General features: G+C 38.8%; 1 protein-coding gene across 9 annotated transcripts in view; it reads left to right on the top strand.

The window, feature by feature from the left end:
• The window catches only part of slc20a2 (solute carrier family 20 member 2), a 54,165-nt gene that overhangs the window by 16,058 nt on the left and 28,323 nt on the right, over positions 1-9,784 (top strand). The window contains exon 2 of one of the 9 annotated variants that reach the window (XM_034872768.1): positions 1,910-1,914. The exons of 5 other annotated variants lie outside the window; for them this stretch is intronic. The gene's annotated coding sequence lies outside the window, so the exon portion shown is untranslated. Of the gene's footprint in view, positions 1-1,909; positions 1,915-7,603; positions 7,712-9,510; positions 9,730-9,784 lie in introns of those variants that run through there. 3 more of the 9 variants (XM_034872767.1, XM_034872769.1, XM_034872765.1) reach the window with 3 other exon arrangements.

Here is a 9,784-nt window from a genome sequence, read left to right as displayed (position 1 = left end):
AAAAATAAAAATTGAAAATTGGCTACTGAAACACTGGCTTGCTGTAGGGCTGCTAGTAAGAACTTGAAACAGAGATGCTTGACTTTGACATCCAGGAAGATTTATATACAGCTCCAACAAGAAGTTAACTATGAAGTTGTATTTGATTTTACATGTGAAGTTGGATGTGGTTTTGAAATATAAGCAAATAATAATATGACTTACTATGAACATTATTTACGAAAACTAAATGTTTACATTAATTTCTCTGTAATAATAACATGTAAAATATTGTTCAGTAGCACAAACTGAGAATAAGTCACATCTATTATTGCACACATACCCATATCGGAGCAAACGGTGTAATGTACCTTTTTTAATAGTTAAGCACGTGGCTCCACAGGCTAGTCTGTTTACTGGCATTTGCATGTTGCTAGCAAATTGCTCTAGCAGCCTGAACATCAACACGTGGCTGCACAAGTAATATTAAACAGTCTGCACATCTATCAGCTATGCAATAAGAAACCTAGCAACAGCAATATTATCACGGCAATATCTCTCTCTCTCTCTCTCTCTCTCTCTCTCAATAACTAAATGTTGTAACAAGGGCTAAATGTATGCACATTGTAGCAGAACTTATTGAAATATAAATATGTTTACACAGATAACGAGGCAGTGAAACCCTTGACAGTTTAGCAATGTAAAGAATAGTTTTAACTTACCTTCTGGGCTACGTAGCTACATAACTTCAACAAGTCCAAACACGAAAAATAAAAATTCTGTTGTCCAGTTACTACATTCTGTCCCCTTCTCCTGTCTGAGCACAAGTGCTTGGCACGAGATCAAAGCGATGACTCTTGTCACAGATTTGTCAATCCTCTCTCGAGAGAGCAAGTGTTATTGTCATAACTATGGGCTTTTTTTTACAAGGCTGATAAATGTCCTGTGTGCGGTCATCTCTTCCTTCCGACTTGATTGCAGCTTCAAGAAACACTTGTTGTAGGCTACGTAGTGTGCCTGCCGTGGCAACTTCAGGTGCCTCGGTTGAAGCTGGGAAAGATTAAACACAGGGTTTCCACACCGTGTTAATTCACCGCGATATTAAGGTTTTTTAAAATGAAAAGGGTTCATTTCTACCATGATTTACCGGTACACTGGTAATCGTAACGTCGCTATTTGCTACTGAGTTTGGTGAAGACAATTTTGTGATTTTAATATGAACATAAACTTCTTATGTGTAATTAGTTTTACTCTATTAATTGTCTAGACATAGTTTTGGTTTTCTCTCATGGGACAAGCAGCTCAGGGGGTTCTTTTGTCCTTGTGAAAGTTCTTCTGAGTTTGTAGAAATTCATAAACTTTGAGCAGGTGTGAACTTGCATGTCCATTTTAGCACCGCTCTCCTAGTGTGGTGAAGGATGTGACAAGTCTCGGACATGAATGATCGACCTGTCTGCCCCGGCCCACACTGTTGTGTTGATAATGTTACCACTATTTGCATTTGATTGTACGGATGGGGCAGGGCTCCATGTAAGGATGAGCAGCTGGGGGAATGATCACTGCACATGCTCATGTGACACTTCTATTTCTAGCCAAATCATTCCTCCTCCCTACTGCCCTTTTAGCAACAAGAGCGAGTGGTGGATATTTGACACCTCGGAAAGCACTGAGGGTGGAAGGTGAGGGCAGTGGTATCTATCCAGAGGCAACCTTGAGCTCGGTAGAACAATGGCATGTATAAATGTTAATTATTCTGTTGAAGATAAGAGATGATGAAGATCAATAATAAGGCAAAATTTTCTGAATTCTGGCTTCGTTGCTTACAAAAATCTTTTACGTTCTTTGCTTTAGTAGCCGGTCTGGCTGTGCATGCATGTTAGTACATGGGAGGTCGGTGTGTGTCGATCTGACACCAATGGCCATGACAAAGCGTTGGTATTTGACAGATTTGGGAACGGTCTTAGAGAGCTGTGTGTAGGCAATCCCGAACCACTTTTTCTGAATATCTTATACAGCCCCTTTTTAAGTAAAATATGTCTTTGGTTTCACCTATGAGACATTTAACAGCGCAGTGTTGAGGAAATCCTAACGTGATCACACATGACTGCACTGAATGTCATTACACTTTAACAAGCTAAGTTTGCCTAACAGAATTAGAAGGCTACTTATTTTTCTTTTTAAGGGGAGTAAATCTGAGTATTCAAACTGAGCAGAGAACGTGATAAGTGGTCTAAAGAAGTTCTTGTTGCACTTCTTATGTAAATTGTACAATTCGTCTGCTTTAGAGTTCTGGTATTCCAAACTAAAAACTGAGCAATATATTGGAACAAAGCCTGGAAAATGCACGGGCACTAAAAAACATCTTTTGCACTACAAGAAAACACAGTGTGCAGTGGAGTGAGCACAGAATGAACAGGTCTTGTCCTGGAGCAAAGATGCTTTTCCAGGTTAATGTCAGGTCAGTTAACTATGGAAGACAAGTATTAAATATTGTTGGAAATCTCCAGGGTTCCCTGCACTGAGCATGTGATGACATCTTCATAATGTTTCACACATTCCAGCAGCTATGGCTCTACAGTAACTGCACCCCCCAGTAATACTGAGAAGGGTTACCCAGGTTCAGTCTGAACTGAACTGCAGTCAACATACTTGTCAACATAAGCTTTTTTTTTAAATGTATAAACCTCTGCTGTGGCTTGCTTAAGTTTACACACCCATGCTAAAGTTGATTAAAAGAGAAATAAAGAAAAAAAAACATCTTTTGGAAATTGATGTTAATGCCTTAATTGAAAGAATCTAGGAAAATCAAACCTTTTAAGGACATCAATTTTCTTTGTGAATGAATAATGTATTGTAAATAAATAAATGTTCTTCTGTAAAATACAGTGGGCATACGTATACACAAATCTATGTTAAATTTCCACAGAATTGGGAACATTTTTTATTTTTAAAGGCCAGTTATTTCATGGATCCAGGCTACTATGCATTCCGACAATGTTTCCTTGGCTTTTGGAATTATAATAGCCAAACATCATCACATACCTTTCACCATACATAGAGATAGGCATGGGGTACTTTCCATAAGATCATATCTCAATGAAAATCAAACCAGCCATTAGGCTAACAGAAATAACACCATGCCAGTCTCTAGGTGAAGGGTATGTGTGAACTTTCTTATTTTTATTTTTTTTTTAAGATAGAAATTTGCGATTTAGGAGTACACAATCTTGTGACTTGGTTGTTTACGACAAAAAAAAAAAAAAACTGGCTACCTGGCTGCAGTGTAACACCTAAAATTTGTGAATTGAGACATCCAAGTTTTGGAGTTGAAATCCAGTCTGCCCTGCCAATTTAAAGAAATCATTTGAATTTAACCATATGGCCTAAGCAATAAACAAACAATTCTTTAATGTCACCGACTGTAGTTTTGTGATCTTTTTTCAATAAAAAGTAAAAAACAATCGGTTCAGGCACCGACATGTTTTTAAAAGTATCACCGGCAACGGTATCAAAAATAAATAAAAAATATCCAACCCTAGCGACAAGCTGGAATCATCTTCAACACTCGCTGAATCCTTTTATCGGGACCCAAACAGAGTAACGTCTGCACTTCGTCAAATGTACAGCGTAGTTTTGCTGGCTTCCATTTAAAAATAAAAACAAAAAACTAGGTTGAGCGTTAAAGAAAAGTTTGTCACTATTGGCGGTAGCTTGGCATGTGCTAGTGATGATTCTCTCTGACCAATCAGTGGTCTGCAGTGTTTTAACTCCACCTTCTCTTATCGGCTCAGCTTGCTTGAATCCTCGACCAAGTTGGTACCAAAAAAGTTACCAGGTACAATCCAGAACTTGTGTCAATGGAAAACCTACAAATAAAGGCTTTTAGTTTAGTTTATAGGAAACCGTAGCAGTTTAAATCACGATATTGGTCTTAACAATTGCAGATAACTTCCTCTAATCGCCATTAATGCATAATAAACAGGCTAAAGTCAACTGATTTGTTTTACCACAGTCTGAAGGTCTTACTTACTGTTTGTTTCTCTACTGCAGCTTTATCTTGCGCCTCATTATCATCTTTTGCATGGCAGCAAAGACACAAATTGAAACTTGGAGTAGAGAGGATGCATGTAGCTGGATATCTCTTCACATTCAGTTCTGCTGTAACGGAACTATTTTTTTATACAGCGGAAATGACTGGATCTTTATTAAGTCATGTCCAGGGAAGAATAAAATATACGTAGTACATTTAAAATGGTGGATTACTTTAATCCTAGGCTGCTGTTTATCTCAGCAAGTAACAGGAGTAACTTTTTGCTGTAGTAAATGATGTACCTGGGAGAGTTTAGACTTAAAAGACTTTAAAAGGCATTTTTATAGCAAACTGTGCATTTAAAATTCTATTGGCACATGAGAAAAACAACAGGATTTGAGCTACATTGTGCCCCCTTCTGGTGGGGCAAGACTGTGTTCTGATTTAAGACGATGGGTAGAAAATTCTGAAGGAAAGTATTTGGATTAGAGGTGACCCAGGCAAACCCACCCTCAGCCCCATTTACCCTCCATCACCGGAACACAAGCAGACCACTCGTCACAATGAGTTTTCTTCAGCTTCAAACATGCTGTGACAGCACTAAGACACAGAAAGTACCACAGGCTACACACAACCTCAAACAATGCTGTACTAAAATATACCTCTCCCTGAGTGGAGTTATTTTTATTATTATACCTACATAAATACCCACATACACAACTTTATTTAAGGATTTAGTCTGAATTGGGGGGCAAGTATTTCAGTTGATTGACAGAACTAGAGTAATAATACAGACATTTTTCTGTTAGAATTCATTTCACACTTCTCTTGATCCGCATTGATTCCATTACAAGTACTGCATTGTATGAGCATTGGAGGACAAACATTTGTGGTTTTATAAGTGGTTGTAACCTAATTTGCAAAGTGTGTGTGTTATGGACACTGGTCAACCATTGTTTATTGAACCATTTTAAGATTAAATCATTCATGCTTCAGAAGTAGCAGTTGTAGCAGCGTGGCTCTCACTCTCCTGCCAGACAACATTTGTACTCTGTTGACAAGTCAATATTGTGATTTTTATTGGTGCACAGATTTGTTCACTATTAGGAACCTGTCTGTGGACTGTTCGTTTTTGTGGTTCAGAAATATCTTGGCGAGAATGTATCCGGCAGATACGCAACACGATTATTGTGCAAACATCGTCAAGACCAGAAACATCTTCCCTAGACAGGATACACAGTTAATCTCCCACAGTGAAGACATGCTGTGCTGCATTCCCCAACAGTTTACTCTTTACAGTATTGCTTTCAAATCTGACCAGCTTTATTTGCCTCACTATTTCATGATATTTTAAGAGCATAGCAGAAGTTGTTGTTAATTCTACAATCTTGTGTGGTAAATGTGAATTTAACAGGCCCAAAAATTGTCAAAACTTTTGATACTGGTACCCATATCGGTGTGTTTCAGCACAGTTATTAAAACGCTGCCTTTTAAAACATTGCCTTTACTTTGAGGATACCCTTTTTACACTTTTAATGAATATAGTATAAAATAAACAAAATAGAATTTTAAATCAGAAATCTGACCACAAATTTTGGGTAAACTTTTGACAGTTTTGATACTTTGTAATAAAGACACACTTCAGGATGACGTTCAATTCCAAGTCGTTTTTAGGGGTTGTTTTGCTATCAATTGCAAATGTGAAAATAAGTCATAATAAGACAATGCTTAGAAGAAGCCATGGTGCTAATTGTTGGGGCAAGGTCAGATGAGTCTGGGCATTGAAACCCTTAAGATTGACGTCACCTGGTCTTTCCAATCTAAGTCTTTCTAAAATCTAACTTTTTGTGACATATTATACGAATGTCTAATCTGTCATTTGATGCATTTTTTTGAGATTTTTCCATTTTTATTAGCTTTTTTTTAAGCACATTAATACAAATTTTTAACTGGGGTGCCCAAACTTTTGAGCACCACTGTTCTGACATACATATGTGTCAGTGCAGAGGCCTGGCATTCCTGCAAAGTGGTGGCAGAGCCGTTGACCCGATGCTCCCCCGCCGCCACGTTTCCCACTATGTGCGCACACCAGCAGGTCTAATCAAAGCACTCCATAGTTTTCTGTTAGCTGGATCATGTGCTGGAAGCCAGGATAAAGAGCAGGAGGGCGCAGGCCACTAGATCCAGCTTAGGGGGGTCTCTCTCTCTCTCTCTCGCTCTCTCTCTCTCTCTCTCTCTCCCCACTTTCTCTCTTTCTCTTCCTTTCTGTCCTGCCATCTATGATAACAAATGTCCGTCATACTGTAGGTACTTACAAAGTTAATAAAAACAAACATGCATTTTAATACAGTACTACATGGTATTAAATTTTCAGAGTTGGTGCATTATTTTTTTTTTCCATCCTGCTGAATTTCTTTTTTTTTTCTGAAATCTGTACACAGATACTTAATACTGTGACATAAATTAGTAAGCCCATACCCACTCCAATGCAGGTATTTTAAACTCTGTTTATGTGTCTATAACCTTAACCCTGTACCACCTGCTGTTCGGCCTTTAACACACTAGCGCTGTGTAGAACTTTCCCAAAGTCATAAAAAAAGAACAATATGGAGAACCTGGAAATATATTTTTTATTTGTAATTGATTAAGATACTTTCTTTCAGGGCCATGTTCTATAAAACCTTGTCAGAAGACATTAAATCTACTTTTGATTCAATATTATATTCAATTTTGTACAATAAAAATGAAAAGAGATTAATAATTTTTAATACCCTAACTAAAACATTACAATGATGGTATCTCCAGGCGGTAGGTGTTTTCAGAATCAGAAATACTTTATTGATCCCCTTAACGGCTGTTTAAACTATGTTTATGAACTGAAAGTTCAGGGTTACACCCTAAAACACTTAAATCTGTCCTCTAGGAGCTTTTCATTGTTTGCACAATTTTCTGAAACAATTTTCTTTTCTTTTTAAACCTTGTCCAAGTTCTCAAATTGATCACATAACTCTTAGATTAACACATAACAGTCATGTCAGCATTTTCAAAAAACAAATTTTTGTCTTTGCACATAACACCACAAGCCGTTGTTGTTAGAATTCCACTGTGGAGCACATTATCATTACGATTGCATTGGTCTGGAGGATGGATGGAAGGCCAAAACAGAGAGGAAAAGATGCTTTAGTCCCCATTAGTGTGGCCGTAGCCTAAAACATAATTAGTCATGTTTGTACCTCTCATGTCCCACCGAGCCTCTTTTCCTTTTTGGGCAACGTTTTCAGCACTCACTAATACCGGCACCCACTTTGCCCCAGTAACACATTTTAATACCCCAGAGAATGCCAACAGTAGATTACCAGTCTTGGAGAAATATGTAGGTAGTTTGGAGATCCTGGCAGTGCTTTGCAAGTACAGAGACGGATTTCTGACAACATTTCTGCCCTTCCTCACCTAAAATGAGGAGAAATCGGTATAGGTAAGCTGAGGAGGAAGCATGGGTTAAGGGGCAGTCTTGGCTATTGGGCACCTAATGCTGATTCGTGGAAAAGAACTGGAACTGTCTGGCTAAAGCTGTGTGTGGGAGGGGGTGAGGAAAACATAGAGAGGGTCAAGGGTAAAGTGACTCCTACACCCAGGAGCATGAAGGCAGATGGAGGAAAGAGAAGAAAGCCTGACTTCAACCTCAAAAATCCCCTGCTGTTGGTATGTACCAATCCTAATTGTGTCAGTAGTCCTATGATGTGAAGGCTAGCCAACAAAACAAGCTCCCTTACTGTTGGTAAATAAGTAGTTGGCTCTGTATTCATGTTTGTAGCACATTTTGATTGCTCAATTAGAATCGTTGTTGTGAGCATGGTTTATTCTCAGAGGTGACTAATAGTTTCTGCTGGCCTAAAAGCTTTATTTTGGGCACTGCATCCTTTGTGTTGCTGCTATTTTGGCCTTAGTGGTTTCATGCATTGTGTGTTTGCTCGTATATATCTGTGTGTGCGCACTCAGCTGAACCTTTCTAAATTATACTTTCAAATCCCGGATTTAGTAAGTAGAAGAAAAAAGAACTTCTTAAAATCGTATGAACTTTGATGTCTTTTTAAATGTTCAATCTGTAATGTCTGTCTGTGCTTCATACACAGACATTACATTCACTTCAAATACATAAAACAGAAGAGTGTAAGAATCAGCCCAGTGTGTCTCAAAACAGTTGTAAAGACACTCAAGCACGGAGGAGTCACTTTAGCCACTTTGCCATTTCAGGGTGGGGGAGTCAAACCCATGTACAGCTCTCCACTGAAACCAGAGAGAGCTGACCTTAAGAGTATTTAAACATGAGGCTTACTCAACACTGAAAGCCAGAGATTGTTAGCTGTAACACTGCCTGCTTTAGTGTTGCCGAAGTCTATGTGTATGTGAATGTGAAACTTGACATTTCTCTGATTTTTGTCGTACCTTAAAACTGGATTGAAAGAAGTTGGCTTGCCAACCTCTGTGTTACAGAAGATCTACTGGGAAAGTGTTTCACATCCTAGGACAGCACTAAGTGTTGTCTGTGAGTTCCCAGTAAACAGCCTTGTAGATTGTCGGTGTTTAAATTGATGTAGATAGCTAACTAGATGTAGATGGTTAACTCAAAGAGATTTATGACTGTTGGCTCATTATCATTGCCGCCAGTGTTGTGAGAGTGCAGATGACACAAAATTCATTCATGAATCTATTTAATCATCAACAGCGCGATTACAATACTCAGATGTTCTTCATGAATTTGAATTCTACAGAAAAGCATTACTTTTGAACATATACAGTATTGTTTCCCAACACAAATGTTTCAGTACACATTTGACACCCAAAATTACATTTTAAACTAATAAAGTCGCCAAATGCTGTCAGTTCTTGTTTAACCTAAATAAAGTTTGAAGGGAAAATAAATATTCAGAAAGCATATTTTTATGCACTTTTATTTTTCAAATGAGGGGTTGTGCGCTGATACGTTTCGCTGCTGCCTTGGGACTTAAATTATGTTGAGGTGAAAGTAAGATGATGTTAACTCGCCTCTATCAGGGTAAATTAGCCAAAGACGTGTTCAAAGACAACTATGATGATGAATGATTTATCTGCATGGCCACATTAGTTTTTAGTTTTTATTTTACAGATTGCCTGTGTGGTTGTAATGGCCCTTAGAAGCAATCTGAAGGATTACCAGAGTTACTTGCTTATGACAGCCGGACTTAGTGCTGCAATGCAGACCCACGGCGGTTGTAAGAAAAGGGAACGAGCAAGAGGATTTATCGAAAAGTGGCTCAGTGTTGAGAGCCACATGTTCTCTGCAGTCATGCATGCTGTTGTCATTCTTATCAACCCCCCTCCTGCTCATGGAGGCTGACTGATCTCAACACTGTACAGAGTGTGTGTGTGTGTTTTGGTTCTAAGACAGCGCCTCCCTGCTGCGAAGCAAAGAGTCAGAGGCAGCAGGTGCAGCTGACGCAGATAGGCTTTTTAGCAGGCAGGGCCAGTGGGGGGGACAGACAGAGAGAGAGTGAGTGAGAGACGATAGAGCAGAAAGCCACAGGAATTCAAACAAACACAAGATCTTAGGCCTCTCACACAGTAATGGACATGTGAATTTATCGGTCCTATTCTAGTCCTTGTACAGTATGTGACAGTGAAGGGAACAGGACCTGAACTGCCCAGCGGCACCAGACTTTTCCCAAGCTTCAATGGTGTACGTGAGTAATGAGTGTTTTTGAGTGTATTGTTTTAACAGTACAACAATTGTGAGTA

This window comes from Etheostoma cragini, chromosome 5, assembly GCF_013103735.1.
Source record: "Etheostoma cragini isolate CJK2018 chromosome 5, CSU_Ecrag_1.0, whole genome shotgun sequence".
Lineage (NCBI taxonomy): Eukaryota > Metazoa > Chordata > Actinopteri > Perciformes > Percidae > Etheostoma > Etheostoma cragini.
Note: the sequence above shows the minus strand (reverse complement) of the source record. Positions and strands in the feature narration are given on the sequence as shown.